The sequence below is a fragment of the Onychomys torridus genome, chromosome 21 (genome assembly GCF_903995425.1).
Source record: "Onychomys torridus chromosome 21, mOncTor1.1, whole genome shotgun sequence".
In the NCBI taxonomy this organism is placed as follows: domain Eukaryota; kingdom Metazoa; phylum Chordata; class Mammalia; order Rodentia; family Cricetidae; genus Onychomys; species Onychomys torridus.
In genome coordinates this window covers 26,589,288-26,613,727 of record NC_050463.1, presented here as the reverse complement: position 1 = coordinate 26,613,727, position 24,440 = coordinate 26,589,288, and positions in this window count along the sequence as shown.

Here is a 24,440-nt window from a genome sequence, read left to right as displayed (position 1 = left end):
GGTTTTGCTTCGATTTGTGATTTTTATTTGGACAGAATTTCCATTAACACACTGAGATTCCCTTTGGCACGAACAAGCTACATCTCAATTTATTTAGGTGTTTTATGTCCTTCAGTAAAGTTTATCATTTTATCTATAGTGTTCTTAGAAACTTTGTACTTTGAATTTACTTCCTAGTAAATGATATTTAATTTCTCTGGGACACATTTAAACCAAACCAACCATGGCTTGAATGTGTCACCCGAAGTTCATAGGTTGAAAATAGCCTTCAATGCAAAGAGGACATGAAAAGATATTCAGCCTTATTAGTCATCGAGGAATTTAAAGTCACAAGAGGATGCCATTATATAATTGAATATCTCAGAAATATGCAATTGACTGAGTAAGACAGTAATTCTGACTGTGGATGAGGAAATGTTTGCTCAGTGGTTCTCAGCCTGTGGTCATGATCTCTTTGGATGTTAACTGACCCCTTCACAGGGGCCACATATCAGATATCCTGCATATCAGATATTTACATTACAATGCATAATAGTAGCAAACTTACAGTTATGAAGTAATGATGAAACCCTTTTATAGTTGAGGGTCATCACAACACAAGGAACTTTATTGAAGGGTTATAGCATTAGGAAGGTTGAGAAGCAATGTTCTAGATGATTATGGAAACTTCAGTTTGTTTTCTTATTCTGTATGCATTGATTTTAAGTAGACAATTAAGTTGGCTGAATTAAAGCTGTACAGGTTGGCTTTTTTTAATTTTAGTTCATCTTTTTCCACCATGACTGAGCTGACTGGACTCTACCCTGCCCATCATGATTTAGGAATCATCAGTAGAATGGAGCAGAGCTCATCTGGACAGTTTTGACACAATTTTCTACTCACTTTTTGGGTTTTTCCCCTTAACTTCCCTTTAGTAGTTGTACTAAAAAAAGTCTGTCTCTTGAAGGTAGAAGCCAGGAATACTGCAGGATTTATGAGATTTGGGTGCACCTCACTGATAAGGTTTGGTCTTCACATTGATTTTAGTAGTAGAATGACCAAACAAATCTGCATAATCTTCCACGATTTTTTTTATTATCTCCATCCAGAGTAATTAATTTGTACTTGCTCTTCACAATAGTAATTTTATTTCATATTCTGCATGGAAATTGTAAATATTGACAATGGAGAGGATGGTTGGATAGGCACTACCACAACAATACTGAACAATGTGTTATATTTGTGCTTTCTGCTTGCTGATACCTCATAATGAAATTTGTTTAAATGATACTAAAAAGCTAATAAAAAGTTCACACACTTTTTTTTTGCTTTTGTGGATTAAGTGTATAAAATGCCAATAAGATACCATTTTAGTTTAGAAATATCAGAACTATATTAAGAAAAAGACTCCATTATTTTTTAAGTGTACCTCCATTACATTCTCAATCTCCCTTCTGCGATTTCTTACAACACTGCTTTGTATAACACTTTCTTTTTCAATTGGTTCATTCCCTCTTTTAATAGTTACTCATCTTTGGAACCAGAAAAAAATCTAGTTCTCTCTGTCACATGGCAAGTGCTTGGACAATGGCTATTTCCAGATGTATCACTATATATTTTCTCTCCTATGCCCTTTAGCTTGATGTCTTCTGACCTTGTCTTCAGACATAGCTGCTGTCCTCCACTAGATCCTTTGATATTTCAGCTATTGGCTTTTAGAGTGCCCTTCTGGCCTCAACTTGTTTTTCTTCTATTGTATGCTTACACACATACCTAACCTCTCAAACTGACCTATACAGCATCCTTCTGCTCTTGATATGTGCCTGTCCTTCTTACCTGGAATCCAACTTTCTACTCTCCATTATATTTTATGTGTAGGATAGCCTCACACCTTTCACACAAAGCAACGCTCCAGAAACTTTGACATAATCACAATACATTCTCTGCCAAAGGAAAAAAAAAAATGCACCAACAAATCAACACGTCAGTTCCCTTGGTCATTAGGAAGCTTTAAATGGCTGAAAAGTTTCGTCTTGAGGGGTGGGGTTAGTAAATCGTTCAGGTGGATTAGCAGAATTATAGTAATTACTAGGCTCAGTCATGTTGGCTCTGTCAGTTATAGTTTAATGCTTGTGGATCCATATGGCTTCTACCTTTATGTTGCTCATCATATTTATTAATTCAACAGTGAATGTTTTCATGAAAAAAAAATCCTGCCTCTGTGTCACACAAACAATTATTCAGCAAGCAAAATTAGTCACAGATAATTCATTCCCTGGATAAAGACTTACTACCATGGCACAATAAGGTTTCTATAAAGATTTGGACAGTTAGGTATAGCATTATCCAGTAAGATTGTTCAGGGTAATATTAGGCACAATATAGAAAGGTTTCCCATATGGTTCACATCAAGGTTTGTGTGGAAACAAGAAGACGTTGTTGTAGAATTGGGGATGGGGAGAAGGCAGAACAGTGGAGAGGCCTACACAGACTGGGAGAGTATTTTAAATCAGGCAGAGAACCTCTAAGACAAGGACCATGCAGTCAGCAGTGCAGAGTTCCTCAAAGAGAGGGTAAGTTTCAAAAAGAAACTCATCATACAATGGTCCCAATTTTTCTTTTTTTGTATACATATTGTACTTTGGCTTGAAACCTCTTCTATAGCTCCATCCATGCTATGAGAAATAGTTTTGGAATTGTCCTTCGGCAGTAAAACTTCAGCATCAATGATAGTGTATGGGTGTGGACTGAGCCATAAGATGTCTATTTATTCATCCTTGCTGTCTTGGAAGCTACTGTGAGATAAATAGGATACTCATGGATGGGAAAAGATACATGGCCCACTCAAAATCTGGACTTCAGATAACAACCACCAGGACTTCAGAGGTAAGAGGCTGATCTAGGAAAGCCAGACTGTCAGGTAGACATATATTTAAAACAAACAATGGAAGTCAACCCTAACCATATTAATAGGGTGTGCTAGGCAATTTGAATAACTGGACATAATTAGTAGGTAAATACATAATTTCTATTCCATGCTGACATTTTACAAAGCAGTACCTAAATAACACAGCTAGATGCAATAAAGACAGAAAATATGTGTGATGAGTGAATGAAAATTCTATAATTTAGAAGAACATTTTCAAGTAACTTAAATGAATAAAATCTGTGAATTTTAATTTGGAAAAAAATATGTTTTCTTTATTTAATTCCCAGAACATATATTGCTATCAATGGTGGCCCTGAGATAGCTAGTGAGTTCTCCCCTAAACTTGAATGTGAAAGCTGTCTCTATTTACCTTGGGCTTATTGAAGAAGCCAACAAGTCTGTTGAATTCAGTAAAGTGAGTCTTTGAAGAGAGTTCACTCTTATGGAAGTCTACATCTGAGCCAAACGTCGAACATCATGCAGGAGATTTAACAGGGCAACATAGAAAAATGGTAGACATAAGTCAAGGTGAGAAGTTAGAAGAATGTAGGAAAAGTAATAAGCAGAGAAATGGATTGAAGAATCAGAAAAACATGATTTGAAAACTTCCAAGATTTTTTCAACTGATAACCCCTTGGGCATAGAAAAAAATACACAGTAAGATTATAAAGTAAAAGAACATATTAACGAATTGGTGTAGTCACAGCTACTGAAATAGGAAAGATAACTATTCTGAAAGATTGTATTCATCATATTATTTTTCACAAAGACTCATTAAATGTAAGCCCCTTCCTGCTGGAATCAAAAGCCCCATTAATCTGCATATTTTGCAAGGATCGTACAAACACAGCCAGTGAATTTGAAGTGCCTCTCTGTTGGTTTTTGCAGTTTTTCCCTTTTTCCTCAACCTCCTCTTTGGTTTCATGCATTGATCAGAGCCAGGTTTTATTCCACCATATTTGAGTTTAACAATAGATATAATAGTCAGCCTCCCTGGGGCTAGCCAGGATTTATAGAATTGGGCATATTTGTCTTGATATTTAGGAACAAGCATGAAATTCAATCTGTGTGTTGCCACTCCTCAGGTTGGGTCTTTAATGTTCAATGACATAACTTCATTGTGGTTTCGAATACATTATATAGAAGTTGTGCCTACCATTGAAAATTAAAGCCACTGAAAGCATTGGCAACAACAACAATAACAAAGATTCCATTTAAAGTAATTGTGGGGTATTGTACTTCACATGCAGATTGAGAGTCACTGACTTGGAATAGGGCCATATGTGTGTTGAACTTTACAGGCAGTTGCTGTTGGAGGTGTTTCTGTATGCTGTGAATTTGTGTGGCTTCTGATGGATAACAAATAAAGCTGCATTGGCCTATGGTAGGGCAAGATGGAGCCAGGTGGTAAAATCCAAAAGAGATAATGAGAGAAGATGGGTGGGTTCGAGCAGATGTCAGGCCACCACTGAAGGAACAAGATGCCAGTAGACCGGTAACGCCACAGCAGAATAGCAATATATAGATTAATAGAAATGGGTTAATTTAAGATGAAAGAGCTAGCAAGCAAGAAGCTGAAGCCATAGACCAAACAGTTTGTAATTAACATAAACCATTGAATGATTATTTTACAAGTGGCTGTGGGATCTCAGGGCCGGGACGACCACGAAACTTCCAGCTACAGGCAATGGGGATGACTTTATGGTATAATCAAAAGTATGTCTCTGGTCTTTGGATTTCCTTGGGATGTGCATTATACTCTCCCAAAGAGGGCTGGGAGTTACTCGGGCGTCTTTATTGACCATGGAATGGCTACCTTCCTTCTTCCACACAGGAAGTGTAAACACGTTTCTTCTCAGCCAATGATCACCTAGTGCTCTTTAACTCTTACTTACAACGGAATCTGCAGCGCCTCCAGGATTTATACATAATTTACTCCGGAATTTACACATCAGTTACTCCACTCTTCTTTCTTATCTGAAAAGAAGGGATAACACTTCCCACAAAAGGGAAATATCAGTATCTCTTTACTCTGATCATTGTTATCATTTCTGGATTCTTCACAGGAAATCGTTTTTATTTCCTCTACCATTTGTTTTTTGTTCTCACAGCTGTAGCACAATATACAGGAAGGAGGGAGATGATGCTACTCGTGAATTGTCTCCTTTTAAAGTCATTTTATTGTATTCAGTCTAAGTTTTCTCTTTATGTATGAATGAGGGGATATATTAACATGTGTCTCAAAGCACTGCTTTCTTTCACAGAGGTACGACCCTGAAGGAAAAGAGTGACATGCTCAGCTGAAGTCATTAGGGCAAGCATAATGAAGGACCTGTGTGCAGAAATGTAAACAGAGTACACAGGGCAGGCTGAGGGACCTCATGCAGGTAACCGGGGGGCCTGCCAATGCTGTAAAGTGTGACAATCATCTAATGGTGAGTGCTACCCGAAAGAGCACCCATATTACATCCTACACTTGTCTTCTCAGCCCCTAAGATGTGAGTGTTCCAGAGCCGTAGGTGAATAAGCAACTGCCAAAGAACTTTCAGTTTCTTGCCACCTTCTTGTCTTTCCTAGCTCTGCTCAGACGTTTTTGAAATACTCTTTCCATTAAAATGCCTTCCTTTGATGTGCCAGGAGTAAGTTCTGCAAATAAAATGTGTGGTTAAATACGTCAGGATCCTGTCATAACGATCATTATTTTTCTATCTGAATCATTTAATACTGAAGTGAACCCTTTTTTATGAAATTCACCTTTTTTGTGGCTTCTGGACTTTGGATAACCCATTTGGAGATTTATGGTTGTATATTGGGCTCTTTTCCAGGTCATTTCAGTGTATTTAGCTACTGCTTTCTCCCCAAGATTGGGTGTCATGCAACATAAAGTCCCTTTATCTTTTATTATTTTATGAATGTTCAATGCTACATTTATAATTTTGAAATTACATCTTTCAAATAGTTATCTTCAAACCTATGTGAAGGACAGTCTTAAAACATAAGTAGAATAGAGTCTCAAGATATAAAGCTCCCATGATACACTAAATTCTAACTTCTTGTCTCAATTTTGCTTCTCTATCCTAAATTCAGTTTAGGGTTCTATAACCTGTTATAGACATTTCTACTGTTGGTGGTCAGTTTTTTTAATTTATTTTATTATTATTATGTGTTTTAATTTTATACATCAGCCATGGGTTCCCCTGTCCTCCCCCCTCCCGCCCCCACCCCCACCTTCCCCCCACCCCCTCCCCTCCATTCCCATCTCCTCCAGGATCAAGACACCCCTGGGGATTCATTTAAACCTGGTGGATTCAGTACAGTTTTTAACATATCTTTTTCTTTGCCTCAGTTCATGTGTGTATGATGAACACAATTTCAGCATGCATGTGCTTCAGACATATTTCCTAAAGGAAATTCATGAATTTTCACAGAAATCATACTCTCTATCAGCCCCTATTCATATTATGTATTCCAAATGCAGGGATTTGGAATATTAGATTCATTCAGTATAGACATATATGCAGTTATGCTCTCAGCCGTAAATTTATTGTTATATGTAGTATATCCTTATTGTGTCTTCTCATTTCTGATAGTACTGCCCACTTTCTTTATCAAAAATATGTGGATTATTGGTTTAATTACAGGTCTTACTTCTCTCTTTCTTCTTGCAATTGTTCTCAGAATCACTGAACATATTACACAGTACTGTGACATCAGCTTTCCTGCCATAACCTTAAATGCTATAAAGTTGGGATTCAGTGTTTTGGAACTCTGTGGTATTAACAAAGCCATTTTTTATTGAAAACTGACTAAAATATATTTTCAGATATTATTAGTTCTATAGTAAGTCCCTAGCATTTTATGTGTAAATTATTACAATTTCTTCCATATTCTTTCTCTATTCCCACAATAAGATAAAAACTTATATTATTTAAATAATTCATCCAATATAGATGTCATGCATTTGATCAGAAATGTTTTTACCTTATACATCATATCTAAACAAAATTTAGTTAGAAAGTTATATTCTTAGCTTATCAGTTTAAAAAAAATCTAAGAAATAACATGATATCAGATTTTTACTGAGCATCCACTATGTAGTGTTCTGAATTAGTTTTAGATTTTAACAGTCTAACATTATAGCACAGGGTTGTATTTATGCTGCTATTTTGTAACCAAAGAGTATATTCCTTTATGCCACCAATCTATCTGAATACTAATAGAAAGGGCACGGAATTCTTTGGTTGGAAAGGAAAGAGGCATTACTTTAAGTGCACTGACAGATATAAAAATTAGAATTCTTAAAATATGTGACTTTCCTGCCTGTATCTATTTATGATAAATTCACCTGAGTTTCTAAATAACAACTAAGTGTATCATCAGTCCCCTTTGTCATATAATTTAAGTTTATCATTCTGATTTATCTTCTACTGGTAAGTATGAATTTTCTTGATAACTGTGATACCACAGTAAATTTCAAACTCTATAATTTGTTTCACTAGGTATGACAAGAAATATATGGAAAGCAAATCACCAAAGTCTCATAAGGTCTGTCCATGGGAGCAGCCAAGTCTACATAAGGAAGCCTCAGTAAGACAGGTCACAGGGGGAATGAGTGTTTACAACTGTAAAGTGCATTTCAATTCTAGTATAAATTTCAAAAATACACAGCATAATATAAGAGGTTGGATCATGATGTATGTCTATGCATATTTCCCACACTATAGCATGTTAGGTCAGAAACAAAAACTCTAGTAGCACTTTGTACAGCGTGTGGTGTACTCTAACACAACTATACATCTGCCAAAGTGGGTCATTTTCTCTTGGTTCTAATTCGAAATAACCTTTACTAAAGCTGGCAAAAAAAGGAGAGAGAAAACAAAATTTGATGATACAAACAAGGAAAGGAGCCCTTACAGCTACTGGAAAATTTTATATCATTAATTAATATTTAAGATGAAAATTGAGTATTCAAAAATATTGCAAATACTAATGTAAGAGATGCTTATATGACATGAAAAAACTATATTTATTGAATAAATTAATTTACAATTAATTTTTTTCTCACCCTGACGATTTTAAACTAACAAGATCTAATGGTTTTTGTGAAAATAAGTAGAATTCCTTAGTAAACTACTATCAGGTCTCACCACACACAAAAACGACACAATTGATGTGCATCTTTCACTTATTAATATGGATTTATCCTTATAAAATAATAAAATAAATAAATAAAAGTTGCCAAATCAACAGACAAAGAGAGATATTCTGTGATGTTTACCATAAATTCAAAAAAAAAAAATTGAAAAAAATATTTGCTCAGCCTGGAAAGAGGGGACTGGAGCTGCCTGTACTGAATCCACCAGGTTTAAATGAATCCCCAGAGGACTCCTGGCCCTGGAGGAGATGGGAATGGAGGGGAGGGGCTGGAGGGGAAGGTGGGGGCGGGGCAGGAGGGGGGAGGACAGGGGAACCCATGGCTGATGTGTAAAATTAAAACATAAATATAATAATAATAATAATAATAATAATAATAATGAAAAATAGCAAATTCTCAAGGCGAATATATTTACTAATATGAAATAAAAAGCTTCCTTAATGTGATAAGAAATTTGATTTTGAAATGCATATAGCAAACATCATACTAACAGTAAATTATTTTTAAATTTCTCAATAGTAAGAAAAATAAACCAGTGTAATTGCCAATTTCACTAAACATTATAATAAATAACTTAAAAAAATAAACATGTAAAAGGATGTCAGAACTTAAATATTTAAGTGCATATGAGGATGTTACAATTGTTACAAATTTTATTAATCTCATTCTAACAGATTATTTATTCTTTTTTATCTTTTACCTACTTTTACAAACTTGATAAACACAGTATAGGATCAATTATTTTTACTGCAACATTCTGATTTTTTTTTTAATGTCTGATTCTTTGTGTCTATATCATGGCCTCCAGGACATTCTCGTGTATGAAAACAAGTGGGTTTATCTGTTTATATCTGTCTTTTCCTGGGCTCTATTCATTCAGTTTGCATGTTTTGTCCTAATCCAATGTGTTAGCTTTGTTTTTATCACGTTATATTTCATTATATCATATTATATCACATCATACTATATTACATTCCCTTAGAAGCCTATTGGCTTTCCCACTAGAAACAGAAACATGGTGGATCTGGATGGGAAAGGAGGTAAGGAAGAACGTAGAGGAACAGAAGGAGGGGAAACTAAAATTAGAATTTACTTTGTAAGAAAGAAATCTATTTCAAATAAAAGGATAAAATTGTATGTATATATTATAAGTATATAATCTAAAATCAACTATCATCATCAAACAACAAAAATCAGTAAAAACAACATCCATCTGTAGTCATATTTTTGTCAGGACCACCAGCTCACAAATAATGATACGGAGACTTATTAATTGCAAAAGCTTGAACTTAGCTTAGGCTTTTTCCTGACTAGTTCTTGTAAGTTAAATTAACCCATATTTTTAAAGCTACATTCTGGCGTGTGGCTCATGACCTCATCCCTATCCTGTTCATCCTGCTTCCTCTGTATCAGGCTGGCAACTACGAATTTATTCTTCCCAGAGTTCTCTGTCTGCCTGAAAGTCCTGCCTATACCTCCTGCCTAGCTATTGCCCATCCAGTTTTTTATTGCACCAAGCTCAACAATGCATCTTTACACCGTGTACAAATCTCCCACAAACAGTCATCAAATGAATCCATGAATTCCATGTGACAAATCCTAAGCTGTACTGAAAGAGAAGAAGTGGACTGCAACAACTGTGACGTACAAGCATTCAGAGACAGCAACAAGTACTGACCATGGTGACTACTTGTCAACTGATACAAATAAATTGACCAAAGAATTCTGGATGAAAAAGAACACTGGTATGATTCACAATATTAACGTCAGTTTTGATTTTAAAGAAGTGCAATAATACAAATGTATACATTAAGAATGTGCATATGTAGTGAGTACAGAAACAGAAAATGAAATACCCATGTAACCTTAGAGGAATCCGTAGCTGATCTACCATAATGCTGTAGAACAACATTTTGAGTTAATGACATTAACTCAATGATGAAGAAAAAAACAAAACTAGGATCTTTCCTCTAGAACATGATTAGAAAACAAACCATATATAATATAATTATAAGGCTGAAAAATAAAAGAGTTTATTTTGAAACCATATGAGACTACCTGTAGGTGTTTGAAATAGGCATGATGTTATAAAATACAAAAGATGTCAATCATAAACCAACCAAACTAGATCATTTTCTCAACATAACTTTAACATCACCAAAATATGAAATTAATCTATTTTGGTTGGTTTCTGTTTATTTTTTGAATCATAAAAAAAGAGTATAAACTTTCCATACAAATTTGGGGCAGACATTGACTATAGGATTAACATGAAACAGATTACTCAGAATTTCTACCTATATGTTCTTCTTTCACGGACCTTCCATCCATCCTTCTCTCTTGTGCCTGTCATCCATTCACGAGGACTCTGAAAATTCAGATAATAGCAAACAGATTTCTACCCATCAGAATCATATGGTTCTGTTTCTGTCATGACAATCAATCTGGAGATGAAAGCTACACACAGGATTTTTTAAAATTCTGTTTTGTTTTCTTCTCAAATGCCTAATTGACTTTTAATATAGAAACTTCAAGAAGACATTTTGAATAAACATCTTCTTACAGTCATTGTAATTCCATCTTTTCCAATAGCACTTAAGTTGTCAAACTCTATTATAGGTGTTTTCCTTTTGAATTACACACTCGCAAAGAGAGATTCCAGTAACTTCTAGAAAATATTGGAAAAGGAAAAGGAGAGAGGGGTAGCAAAAGACAAAGATGTGGAGGTGAAAGGAGGAAGATGAGAAGGGAAGAAGGAAGTGAGGGAGGGGAGAAGCTGGAAGATGAAAAAGAGATGGAGAGTAGAGGAGACAACAAAGACAAATTGGTAGACGTCTTCAATTTCCTATGAAATCCCCAAAGATTGGTTGCATGAAAATAAAATAATCCTGCTTATGTGAGTAAAGTTGATCAGCCAACTCAAGGTTAGTGTTTTAAATCTTTAATACACTGCAAAAAATCAGTTGGGGAAGCTCCCTCCACTGTCTGTTTCTTTTTGTCAACTTGCTCTCATCTAAAGTTTTTGTTAGGTATTCATGGGGTTTGAGGATGACACATCAAACGCCCTCGTCTATCTTATCTCTGGAAAGGAATAATGGATTTTTGAATACTCTGTGACATTTTTCACATCTTAGTCATTGTTGTCCCTGTGTCCTAGCTTTGTATTTAACTTATTTCATCAAGCACTCCTGTTTAATTCCTAATGCTTTTAGAATTTATAGTTCTTATTTTGCACTTATGTACTACTTTATATTTTCCATTGACCCTCTTTGTACCTAAACTATACCACACCAAATACTTAAATCAATTTAATTGGATCTATAAGGCTCTATCATACTCTGGACACTTTATGAACCTTAAGAAAAATACAGGTCATTAATACTATGCATGGTCTATTTACTTGCACACTCTCGATTCTGTTTCTAAAAATTGTATTTATCATTTAAACTTGGCCTTTCCTGACACATAAAAAAAAGCACAGGCAATTTTAACAACCATCATCCAATCTATCGTGGTTGTTAATCTCTTTGTTTTGTAGTTCATTTCTTAATGTAACATTTTATTACTTGACTTTCTTTAGTCAAATTATCACATTTTCTGAGTGTTCTAAGACAGCAATATTTTTCCAGTTTTGTCTTATTTTTTATTTCAATAAAAAATTATTTTGCTCCCAAAAGTATGACTCTACAAGCGTTAATTGGCCTGTTCTTAACTGCAATGATCTCACGGATTCACAGCAATCATCAGTTTCTGTATAATACTCCCATGCAACTTTTTATAAATTGTAATGTATTTTTAAAATTTAGTTCTCAGAACATGTTTCCTCTTGCCTTATTGGAGTCTAAAAAGCACACTTTCATTCTTTACTACATTATCCAAGATTACTGCTTTATCTGTGCAATTATGTGGTTTAGATCACGTTTTTCCTACCTCATGACATGGTATATATTAAATTTATCTAATCATTGAATTTGACTTGGCTTCCACCTGCCATTCTGTTGTCTTAGTTAATAGATGAGATTCCTCTTAATGCTGTATCATTACAACAATCTTGTCACATAGTTTTGAACTTGACTGTTTAATTATGGTGTGTTGAATGCATAATGGAGGTGTTCTACCATGGATGGGGTCAGGGTGAAAGCCTCCATGCTGAGCATCAAATGTCTCTATCTTCCAATGTATTAAAGCATCATCAAAATGTTTTGATGCTAAGATTGCCCATGGCAAATTCTTATGGAAGGCTATGTTGATTCAAGATTCTGTGGAGTTTCCCATTCTGTAGAAACAAAGGCTGATTTCTAAAGAGTGGCTCCATTAAATTAGAAATAAACCACTTTTGCTACCTGGACAAAAAAAAAAAATAACGCCAAAAAAGGTTTAATTAAGCAGCCTTCATATCTTTGCTAATTTTAACATGAATCATTTTCTGACAATTATCAAAAGTCCAACTCTCCACCACATCCTAGCAATCAGAGAGTCCTGCTCACTTTTATTTCTGTGTACTTAACTCCTTCAAACACATATTTAGTCAGTTTTTTAAAAAAAATCTTTCTAGGTCCTATATGGGGAGTTAGTTAATTCTCAGGAGGAAAAGTTTTCTGAATAAGTGATCTAGATGTCAACAAGTTTTGGAGAATGTCTTTGGGGGCAGTGGATTAAAAGGGTCTCAAATAACTTCTGAAAAATCTTTTCCCAGAAAGAGTGCCTTATCAGGTGACTCTCAAGTGCTAAAGAAACAACAAATCATTTCAGGTTTAGTCAACTCTCAGATTCCTGTAGACCCAACAGAAATAAGGAGAAATACCAAATTATCTCCACATTTTCAATGTCCGTTACACTGACTTGAGATATCTAAGGTTGGCCAAGCTCTTAAAATCCTCATACAACTTTCCACCATGAGTGGAGCCTCCCAAGGATTACAGAAGAATAATTGGTTTCATGGAGAATTGAATATTAAGGACAGAAAGACTTAAAAATGCCATACCTTTCAACCATCAACTTTGAAATCAGGAACATAAAACATGAGAAAGAGCTTCCTGAATGTGGAACTTTCACTCTCTTTAGGGTTAAAAAGGACAATTACATGGGGGGGGGGGGTGTCAAGCATGTGAGATGCAAGAAAGTAGTTCCTTTGAAGTCATAGATGAATAGGTTTTTGATTCTTTAAGGAAAGGATCTGTCCCCTCATTTAGACATGCATATTAAAAGCTGAACAAGCTGACTTGAATAAATCTCCTTACCTCAAGATTATATACTTGTGTTCCCACTTTAAGAACTGGTAATTTGCACTTTATAAATTTACCCTTGAGTCCGAGGTCATTACTTTTATTTTACTACTTTGTTTAATTCATTCAGCACTGTTAGATATGGGAATCAATAGTTTGAGAAATTGCACGAAAGAAAAATGATTCTCAATAGGAGAATGTGGGTTTGAGTTAAAGGCTTACCGAATATGCATGAGTCATTACCATGGGAAATTCTATTAGGAAATACAGGGATATAATATAAATGGTATTATTTTATTTCTCATTTTAGTCATAAGTTCTCCTGAATGCTTGACTCAAGCTGTGGCCCTAAACTATTAATTATTTTATGCTAATGTGGTATAAGTGACCCATCAACCATTATCAGTTGTTTCCACCTTGAGCAATAATAGAGCAAAAAATACAGTTGACAAAAATAATAATAATATTGTAGGTTTCAGGAACCTGACTACTTATTTTTTTGAAGAAAAAAAAAAGAACAAGAAAAAACTAGCATGACATATTCTATTTTATACAACAAGGTTTTCAAACTTTTGCTGAAAGATCCACAGGATGAATATTGTGTTCTCCATCAGCTTCACGACGTTCTCTGTGGTATTATTACAAAACACTCCCTCCTGCCAAAAAAATAACATTTAAATAAATGGCTCAGTTTCCTCCTTTCTCTGTCTCTGTCTCTGCTTCTCTCTCTTTCTATTTTATTTATTTATTTATTTATTTATTTATTTATTATTTTTTATTTATTTTTATTTTTTTGGCAACAGGGTTTCCCTGTCTAACAGTCCTGATTGTCCTGGAACTAATTCTATAAACCAGGCTGGCTTTGAGGTGAATCACAGAGATCCACCTGCCTCTGCCTCCCAAGTGCTGAGATTAAAGGCGTGCGCCACCACTGCACGGCTAAATTGCTCCTTTTCTACAACAACAAACTGCCATACTTAGAGAAAAGGGCAATGAGCCAAACATAGTTTTCTTACCCCTGGCTTAAATAAAGGAAATATCCTATAAATACCAATTATGGTATAATGCTGGATCTACAAATCTAGATTACATAGAGTTAGCAAAAGTCTGATCATGCAACAAGCATATGTTACTAATTCCAAATTCTTCATAAATGAGAGAATGGTATTGCTCAGATCTATTTTACTTGCCTCATTTGAAAACTAATTTACTGGCCTATAGAGAGATTAGACAATTGGCTGCATTAATGTCCTGGAGTTCACATAAGAACTTAACATGAACAGAGTACTTAAGACAACAAAAATGTGTTCTTTCTCTGGTTTGAACATGGAAATCTGGAATTAAAGAGAAGACAGCACTCTATCAGGCTTTAGAAGGTGGTCCCTCTTGCCTGTTCCCAGCTTCTTATGTTGCTGACAACCTTGACATTCATAAATTGGTCTCATCACTCCCCAGTCCCTGTTTTTATCATCACATAGCAATGTGTGTGTTGAGTATCTTTACTCCTGTTTTTAAAGACATTACCATTTATATGGATTTTGCCCACCATAATTCAGTATGAGCTAAAGTTGGTTATACATGCACAGACCCCAATTGTAAAGTAAAATATTTATGCTGTTAGAAAAAAAGCTAATCCATATACATATGAATTTATATCAATTAAAGGATATACTCTAAACCATTGATATTATTGGTTAAAATTTATTTTTAAGAACATCAATTTAGAGTGACTGGCATGATTCAAGGGTCATAGTGCTGAATGTGAAACACTGTAGGCATTTTAGAAAAATAAATTTAGGAACACCAAATGTTCTCAATGCAAGACAACTATGTACAAATAAAAATCATCTTTCTACTGGGGGTGGGTAGAAATGGGAACAAGTGTGATCAGTTTGTGGGGGTTGGGACAGGGAGAGTATGGGGAGAGACAAATAGAATTGGAGGGCATTTGCACGGGCAACGTAGAAAATTAGTGCAGTAGAAACTCACAGGATTCTATGAGTATGACTCCAGTGAGGACTCCTAGGAATGGAGGATTCAGAACCTGAGCTGGCAGTACTCTGTAACCAGCTAAGCTTCTAAATGATGAAACTGTGTCACCAACCCAGCCACAAAACCTTCAGCCTACAATCTTTCCCTCTTGCAAGATGTGCTGGGGCAATGGAGGCACAGAACTTGTGGAGGTGGCCAACCAATGACTGGTCTAATTTGATGCCCATACCAGAAGAGGGAATCAATGCCCACCCAGCACTGCCTGGATGACCAGGAACCAGAAGCTGGATCGCCCAGAGAACTGAGATAGGAAAAAAATCAATACAATGATTCCTGATAATATTCTTATGTACTCATTGATGGATGCCTAGCCCAATTGTCATCAGAGAGGCTTCCCTGGGAGCTGAATGGAGCATATGCAGAGACCCACAGCCAAACATTAGGTGGAGAGAGAGCCCAGATTGGATCCTCTTTGGGCTCCTCCACTTGGAGTTCTGGGAACCTGGTGTAAGAGTCAGAGGGGTCTAGGATATGCAGAGAACACAACTCACAGACATTAACCAAGTAGGACTCATAAAGGCTCACAGGAACTGAAGCAGCAATCATAGAATCTACATGGGTATGCGCTTGGTCTTCTGCATATATGCCATGGTTAGCTTGGTGTTTTAGAGACCCCTAACAGTGGGAGTAGGGGTATCTCTGACTACTGTGCCTGCTCTTGGAACCCTTTCCCTCCTACTGGGTTGGCTCATTCAAACTTGAGATATGATGGTTTGTGCCTAGTCTTAATGCATCTTGTTATTGTGGATATATCTGGGAGACCTGCCCTTTTCTGAAGGGAAACAGAGGAAGAGTGGATCTGGAGGAGGGGGAGGTGAGGGGGGACACTGGGAAGAGTAAAGGGAGAGGAAATTTCAGGTGGGATGTACAAGTAAAATGAACAAAAGTAATTACCAATTCTAAATTGCCAATAAGCAAGTGAAAAACTATCCCTAATCATCCTGAAGCAAAACTTATTAAAGTCATAACTAACTCAAAGAAACAGTGAATGTTTACAGAAAACTGTAAGATTTAGCTGCATACATGATTGTATAAAAGGAATTGTGTTACCATATATTTAATTCAGTTATGTACTTTAATACTAGATTATCATCTCATCAAATTTTATGAATTAATTAATAGCATTTGCACTCTAAATTTTATTAGCCAAAGATGATAGACTTGAATAAAATTGTAAATTATTTCTGTATAGTAAATCAAAGCAAAGACTTGTTTTTGAATACACCCCCAAGGCATGAGGGGGCAGCATTAGTTCATCAGGAGAGGGTAAACTGTAACCACTTGTTTATTGTTTCAAATAAAGACTAATTTGTTGGTTTTGTAGGTTAGGTTCTATTGACAAATCTAAGAACATTGGAGACTATAAAGAACTGTCAAAGACGTTTTTTTCACTTGTCTCACTGATACCAAAACTGAGCAAAGGGTAATGGATAAAAGATACCTATTCCACCAGGGGAAGTGGAAAACTCCTGTTTTTTCAGCAAAGTCCACAGTGAAATTTGTGGGTTAGAAGAGTATGCAGGACGAAGGGTATATATTTTATGCCTCCTATAAATTTTTGAGTCACCCAAGTCAACATTTCCGGTTAGTCCAGTAAATAGCAGTGAAACATTCCAGAGGAAACGTCAGGTTGCCCTGGCAACAAAGCACAATCTTTCACACATGGAATTTGGGGTGTTCAGGGATCTTGTTTAGATTAGCCATGTATTCAAAGTGGGATTTGGGAAAGCCCACAAGTGTCCTCAAATAGCATCACTGAAGACTAATGTCATTCATAAATAAAACAGCACTTGCATTCAAAACAAAGCTGAGAATACTTTCTTATGACTTTTGGTCTATAGACTTCAATTAAGTTTTAAGAATTGTCAGTTCTCTGCATGAAAGCATCATTATCAAAAACATCTTGTGTTTGGAGATTTCAAAGCCATCAAGAACAATTGTTGCAGGATCAACACTATATTTGAACAATGGAGAAAGATGAATCTTATTGTCTGACATTTAAATAATTCCTTAAAATCTAAATAAAAATCAATTTTATCACTAAATACCATAATTAATATTCTTCTTCCATTAAATCTGTTAGCCAATTGTTTGTGAGTACCACATAGACCCCAAATTAGAAGGTAAAGAAAAAGATTTTACAAAGAATGGGTTGAAAGTATATTTTCATCTGTATCTTCCAACATCTTTAAGGTCCTCCAAGGTAGTCCATGCAGGAACTAATTCAGATGCTTGGGAAGAAAACAGCAGTTGCGTTGCATACTGTCGCACCCTATTAATTTTCTGGTACAAAGAGAACTGTTGATTTCAGTAAGTAGGCAGAGCAAACATTGTTCAAAATGTGTCTCCATCAATTAAAATTGATGAAGAGTGATGATCATTGCTTTAAGTACCCTGTGATCCAGAGAATTCTGTTCATCAACTTTAGTAGTTCATTTTGCCCCTTTTCTCATAATGTGTGGCAATATTTTCTAGTCCTTCCTTTGTATTTTTATGTTACACAACGGTGACAGGCAGAGAGCACTGCTCATCAATTCAGCATTAATAAGGGGTGGTCCGTGCCTTAACATCGTCTTACATGCACACTAATGTTCTTTGCTCTCCCTACTCTCCATCCTTGGTGCAAAGCTGTCATCTTCACTAATTAAAATTCATTACCTCCTCTTGAAGCTAGAGGCTGAAAAATTACTGACTGGCTGTCTCCATCGTGCTTAATAAATTCAGGGAGAATAATAATGTCCTTTAGGAGGATTGCTTTTTAACTTCTCATCACTCTGGCAAGATAGTAGCCACAGTTAGGCTCTTTGGTTTGTCATTTGTGGCATTCTACTGCTCACTGGGAGGGTTCGGCCATTCAGCATTTATACCAGTCATTTGTACCTAACAGACACAGTATTTCAAATATACTTCATGTCCACCTTGCAACATGACATCCAAGTGACAAAAAGCTCTAGGTGACCTATCATCTTCTCTATTAATATATTAATAATGCCAAATTTATTAATTTATACCCCAAAGTGGGCCATCCATCTAAACCTGTCTCTTTGTAGGTTGCTCTGAATTTATTTGTTATACACAGCATTGTTTCATTCTTCTTGCCCAGATAATTCTAGGGAGAAGTCTAGTCGGCACCCAGCCCAGAGTAGAGGATGTGTGAGCTAAATGTAGAGATATTCTTAACAGCAGGGGTTATTAAATGCACAGAGCAATGTCTTTGTTAACTCATCCCTCTTCTGTTAACACACATTTCTTTCTGTTTTTCTGTGCTCAATTATCTGCTAGTTTTAACTTTGTCAAAAATTTTAGTGTCACTGAGATGGTATTAGATAGTAGCTTGAGGATGCTTATAGAAGTAGTCTGAATGTCCAGGTAGTACTGCATTTCTTATTACACAACCACCTCTCAGCAAGTCAATCAACACTGTGGGTTTCCATTTCCTCATTTGTATTGTGGAAAATGACTGCTATTCAAGGATTCTTCTTCTTTTTTAGTTCAACTATTTTATTATTATTATTATTATTATTATTATTATTATTATTATATTTGTGTTATAATTTTACACATTAGCCATGTGGAGCTCCCAGCTGGATCAGGCCCTCTGGATAAGTGAGACAATTGAATAGCTTGAACTGTTTGGGAGACACCTAGGCAGTGGGACCTGGACCTGTCCTTAGCACATGAGCTGGCTGTTTGGAACCTTGGGCTTACACAGGAACACTTTGTTCAGCCTGGAAGGAGGGGACTGGACTTGCCTATACTGAATCAAGGATTTGTCTAAATTCATTAGACTAGTGCATTTAATATGCTTAGTTTAGAGACTAAAATGGATTAGAAAAATCATAATATTCTCTTTAATAAAATTGCTTTGAGTGTCTATTACACTCCTAATGTCAACTGAGTTTTCATATTCTCCACATCCTTCTATGTACCTGATGAGAAAGCAAAGCACTTTGGAGACTTAAAACAGCAGACACTCCTTCATGCTTTAAGCTGCAGTAAATGTATCAGACCTGGGTAAGTGCTAAATAGGATAATTTGATGGTTCCATATGGAAAGAGAGATAATTTGGGGATCTTGCATAATTTCTTCCTGCTGCTCAGAGGCATACCATTGGGTAGGACACTTTATTTTCCACTCTACTTCCTAGTTCCCATCTCTCCATAAAATACCTCAAGATTATCTTGATTCCTAAAGTATATGGGCTGTGCCTTTTGGAGTGATGTCTTGTCATCAAGTTGCATGCCTGCCTGCCATGGCTCTGTGTATCTAGCAATCTGTCTTAATAAAAAAATAATAAAAAAACAGAGTGTCGAGATATTCTTTCTTTATAAGATAAGCACAATTTAATGGTATGATACATTTCCCTTTATCACAGCTCTAACTATTTCAGTCACTCTCTATTTTTGGTTTTCTTCCAAATATATTCTATATGGTTGTCATTTGCATTTCCAAGTCCATCTTGGTTTGTATTTATCTGATGAAAAGATGAGCATCGGTCCCATAAGTATAGCTGAGAAGCTTAGATCAGCACATAAATAAGCAAAAATTATTCAGTGGGAGAATTTGAATCTTTAGCTAAATATCCCTTGCCTTTGAAATGAGATGACACTTTGAAAGCTACCCACTACTCATTCAAGGACCTTAAGCTTTTAGCTCCCACCTCCATGCTTACAGACACACATCCAGCTTTTCTTTGAATATCGAGGTAATAAGGTAATGAGGCAGTGCAGAGGGAGGCTTTCCATAGAGATGCTTGGCTAGTGCTGTTCCAATATGTTTTTAGTTTCTAAATGGGACTAATTTGCTATAATGGCAAAGATTGATTCTCATTTTTCAGCTCCTGACTCTTCCTGCATCCCTCATCATACTTTTTCAGGTTCTATCTGCACCTTAAAAATACAATGTTCTCATTTTCTCCTCCCCATTTCAGTACCTTAAATTCCCACTGGGAAATTTCACCCATACCCATAACATCTTTTCATTTTCATATTTACAGTGATGATTTCATAATTCATGATATTTGGAGAATTTAAGGTGTTACCTCACAACTTTTTTTCTGAAGTTATGAAAAAGAGGATCATGTCCAGGTGATAGTTAGGAAGCAGATCATAAAAAGCACAACAAATAAAATTAAACATGAATTCATTTGGGCTTCCCAGTTTTTCCACTTTGGACTAACTTGATCAGTTTCACATAGATTCGTCACTGATCCCAGGCATCCAAGGATGAAGGAAAGAGGAGGCCAGTCCCAAAATGAAGCCTGTGTGTGTGTGTGTGTGTGTGTGTGTGTGTGTGTGTGTGTGTGTGTGTGTGTGAGAGAGAGAGAGAGAGAGAGAGAGAGAGAGAGAGAGAGAGAGAGAGATTATAAGTCTACCACATATGGACCAATGCCAGAGATAGAAGAGTAAGGGACGCATAATCAAGGCAATAGAAGAAGAGAATAAAGGAGAGGAAGAAGGCTAATTCTGGGCTCTTGGATGTCTATCCCATATACATAAGGAAGGGACAGACAGCCACTGTGCCTTTTTAATGTCAGTTCCAAACAGTCACTGCTCTGTCTCCATAGTGGGTGAGGAATATGTGTTCAAGGAAATGACCTCTGGTTCATCGTATGCACTCTGCATGCTGAGACAACTGACCTGATTTATCTCACAGGCAATGCACATTAAATGTCCCTTCTCACCCCCAGCTGAGCCTTGTTTTCTATGAGGAAGTGGTAGATAGTCTGGTAGTGTCTTCTTCCTCCTTCTCTCTTTTCCATTGTGGAGTAATATCTTATGCTCTCACTAGTTTATTGAGAAGACATTGCGTCCTCATTATATTAAGTAATCTACATACAGAAATATTCCCTATTTCCAAATGCAAAGAAGCATCACCTTCCTTTTACAAATGAGAAGACAGTACAGATGGTTCAAACTGTTGTCACAGAAACGTCCTTCTGAAGCAGGTGATTGTCATCACTGGAGACAAGCCCACCCCACAGGGGTCCTTCCCTCTTCCTCTGTTGTCTTTCCCTTCGCATCATTGGGACAGTAGAGAAAACTAGACTCCTTATGGTTTCTCTTCCTTGAGCACTGCTTCCGGTGCCATTTGAGAAACTCACACCAGATCCAGTCAGTTCTCTGCTGCTAGAGTTCCAGGCTCTTATCCTGATGCAGATGCTACTTATCAAGTCTGATCTTCCAGTCTCCCATTCAGGTCCTCGCCTCTGCTGATGGTGCATTAATCATCGTGCCCAGGAAATGCTAGGCTCATTCTTGGCTCCTGACTTTGCATGTGTCATTTCTTACCTCTGACTACAACACAATTATCTCACCTACCCCAATCCAACTTTTCAAAGACAAAGTCAGACTTAATTATGAGTTTAAGTTTTGCCCCCTCCATGAACCCATTTCTTAAGCATATTTCAACACATACCTGTCAGACGGCAGACATTACATTACATTATAATTGCTATGTAGATCTTTGTGATTATGGGATCTTGGGCAGCATAGAGAATCTTTATGTTTGTTTCCATATAACCAATTCAGTAACTGATGTACAATAGGTGTTTAATATACCATTATCTTTCAAACAAGTGGTAACATTTTATATCTCCTAAACATATATAAGATTATTTTCTTGGAAATGGAGGACAAAGTGTCATATTACCTACTGATATTCTGAAGGTGACATTGTAGGTTGATGCTAAGTACAAATTAATAACAAGAAAAAAATACCTCATCTTGTGCATGGAGAAGAAATCCTCCATGAAATACTACCTCCAGGGGGAAATATTTTGAGGTCCACAAATACAAGTAAATTATAAAAATGTCCAAGTATGTACAATTATTCAATTTTGACTGCACCTTAAAGAAGTGACAACTTACATACTGAGAGTTTGAGGCTCAGTGGATAGATATAACGGTACATCTCTATGAAGTCATATTTTCTAAAGGGCTTTAGTAAAAACTGAATGACATAAACTCTGTCATAGTAGGAAAGACAGGAAAAAGGTCTGAGAGATGCCACTTTTACGGATCCTTAGGAGTTGGGTACATCATCTCTCCTTAATCTTCACAATGTGCTACAAGAAAGCCAGAGGGCATTGAGATTCAGAGTGTTTAAGTCTCTCCCTACTATTGCGTGTTTGTTAAGTGATTTTCAGCTGAATTTGAAATTCTATGCCATTTGCAAGTGAACAATATTGCTTTAAACTGGTATTCCCTTTTTACTTTGGATTTTGTTTTAAAGGGTAGGATATAACATGAGCTGTGTAAAGAAAACGTTAGAATATACCTTCCCAAAACAACACAGCATCTCAAAACAATTAGTATGTGATCTTCATTGTCTCACAGATTAATGCCTCCAGGCCTCAAATATTTGTGTCAGATCAATACAATGCCAGGGTCACTCCACATGAATAATGAAGCTCAGTTCAGAAACTAGTATAAAGACAAGCTTGACCTGGGATAGCCCATTATGCTGACTTTTAAGTTTCTCAGCTGCTTGTGTTTCTTTACTTGGAATGGCTAGAAAATGTCATTATTATTATTATTATTATTATTATTATTATTATTATTATTATAGATATGTCTGGATAAATTTAATTTCAATATTCATTGTTTAGTGCCATTTAAATGTCGACTAAGAGAGTGGCGTATTAAACTATGTGAAAATATAGGTGTCAGTTATGAAGCAATGTATACCATAATTCACTGAAAATACAGCACACAAGTGTTTTATGAGGTTATCTTTGTCTATGACTTTTTCAGCACGATGGTAAAAAAACAGAGAAAAAATCATCAGGTTTCACAACAAAATAGAATTCAGAACTGTGAATGCTTTGGCAGTAGAAATAACTGTAGAAGTACTAATCATATTTATTATACCCCAAATTCTCCTTATTTCCACAAAAATCTATAGAGACCAATAAACACCTATATATGTATTACACTCACTCCAGGTTAGACCCAGCATTCTCTACACACACACACACACACACACACACACACACACACACACACACACACAGGGTGTAGCAAGGAGAGAGAGAAAGAGGAGGGAGAATATAATTTCAATGGAAATTAACTAAAAGTTATCTAATTATTCTCTGATAATCAAGCAGCAACAATGAAAAAAAAATGAATCCTTTTGACTCCTTTCTGTTCAGTTCCCTATTTATTGGTTTTGAAGCCAATTAGTTATGGAGCACACTCTGAACTGTTTTGTCTCACTGCTTCATCTTTTCTCTCTTTCTTTCTTTCTTTCCTTCTTTCTTTTTTGCCTTCTGTCTCCTGGGTGTATTACATTGGCTTCATCTAAAGCATGTGGCTAATGCCAAGCAATCCATCATCATTATTTCACCAGCTTATAAAACCTTTGCAAAGACATTTTAACACCACAGCCTCAAGCTGACCGTTCTTTGGTTTTCAATTGTCTATCTCTCTAATAGGCAAGGGGCAGGAAGGAGCAAAGCAAGGAAGGAAATCATGATTTTTTAGATACAACAGCATTTCTAAACCCCTTGAGAAAAGGTGAGCAATCTCAGAGAGGAACGGCTATCAGGGGACAAAGTTGTCTTTTGTCTACAGTTTGCCTGCACAAGGGGAGCACAGCAAAGACATTCACACAGGATGGTAACAGACTATTAAAGCATTGGATACAACATACATCTTTCTTCTCTTGGAAATAAAATGTTTGAGCAGATTATTTTGTCAGTGATGGCTTGTAACATTACTTACAATAGAAGATATGTGTTAAACACTAAGCAGTTAGCATACCATCCAACTTTCAGATGTAAACTTTCATGTCAAAACATTCTCTGGTTTCTTGCAGCTCATAGGGAAAAAAAAACACTCTCAAGTTCAAGTTTATCATGGTATAAACTAATGTGTCTATACAAGGTAGTTTCTCTAAGTAGCAGAAAAACTGCCATCTTATAGCCCATTTATAATTTTAATATTGTATAGGGAAACACAATTGACAGGTTTCATTAATAAAGATTCATATTGTGTTTCATAAACATTCTAAAATTTAACTTTATGGCCAACCAAGTTATACCGTACCTTGCAGGATTATTCTTTTATAGGAAGGGACCACAAGAGGACTGATGCTTACG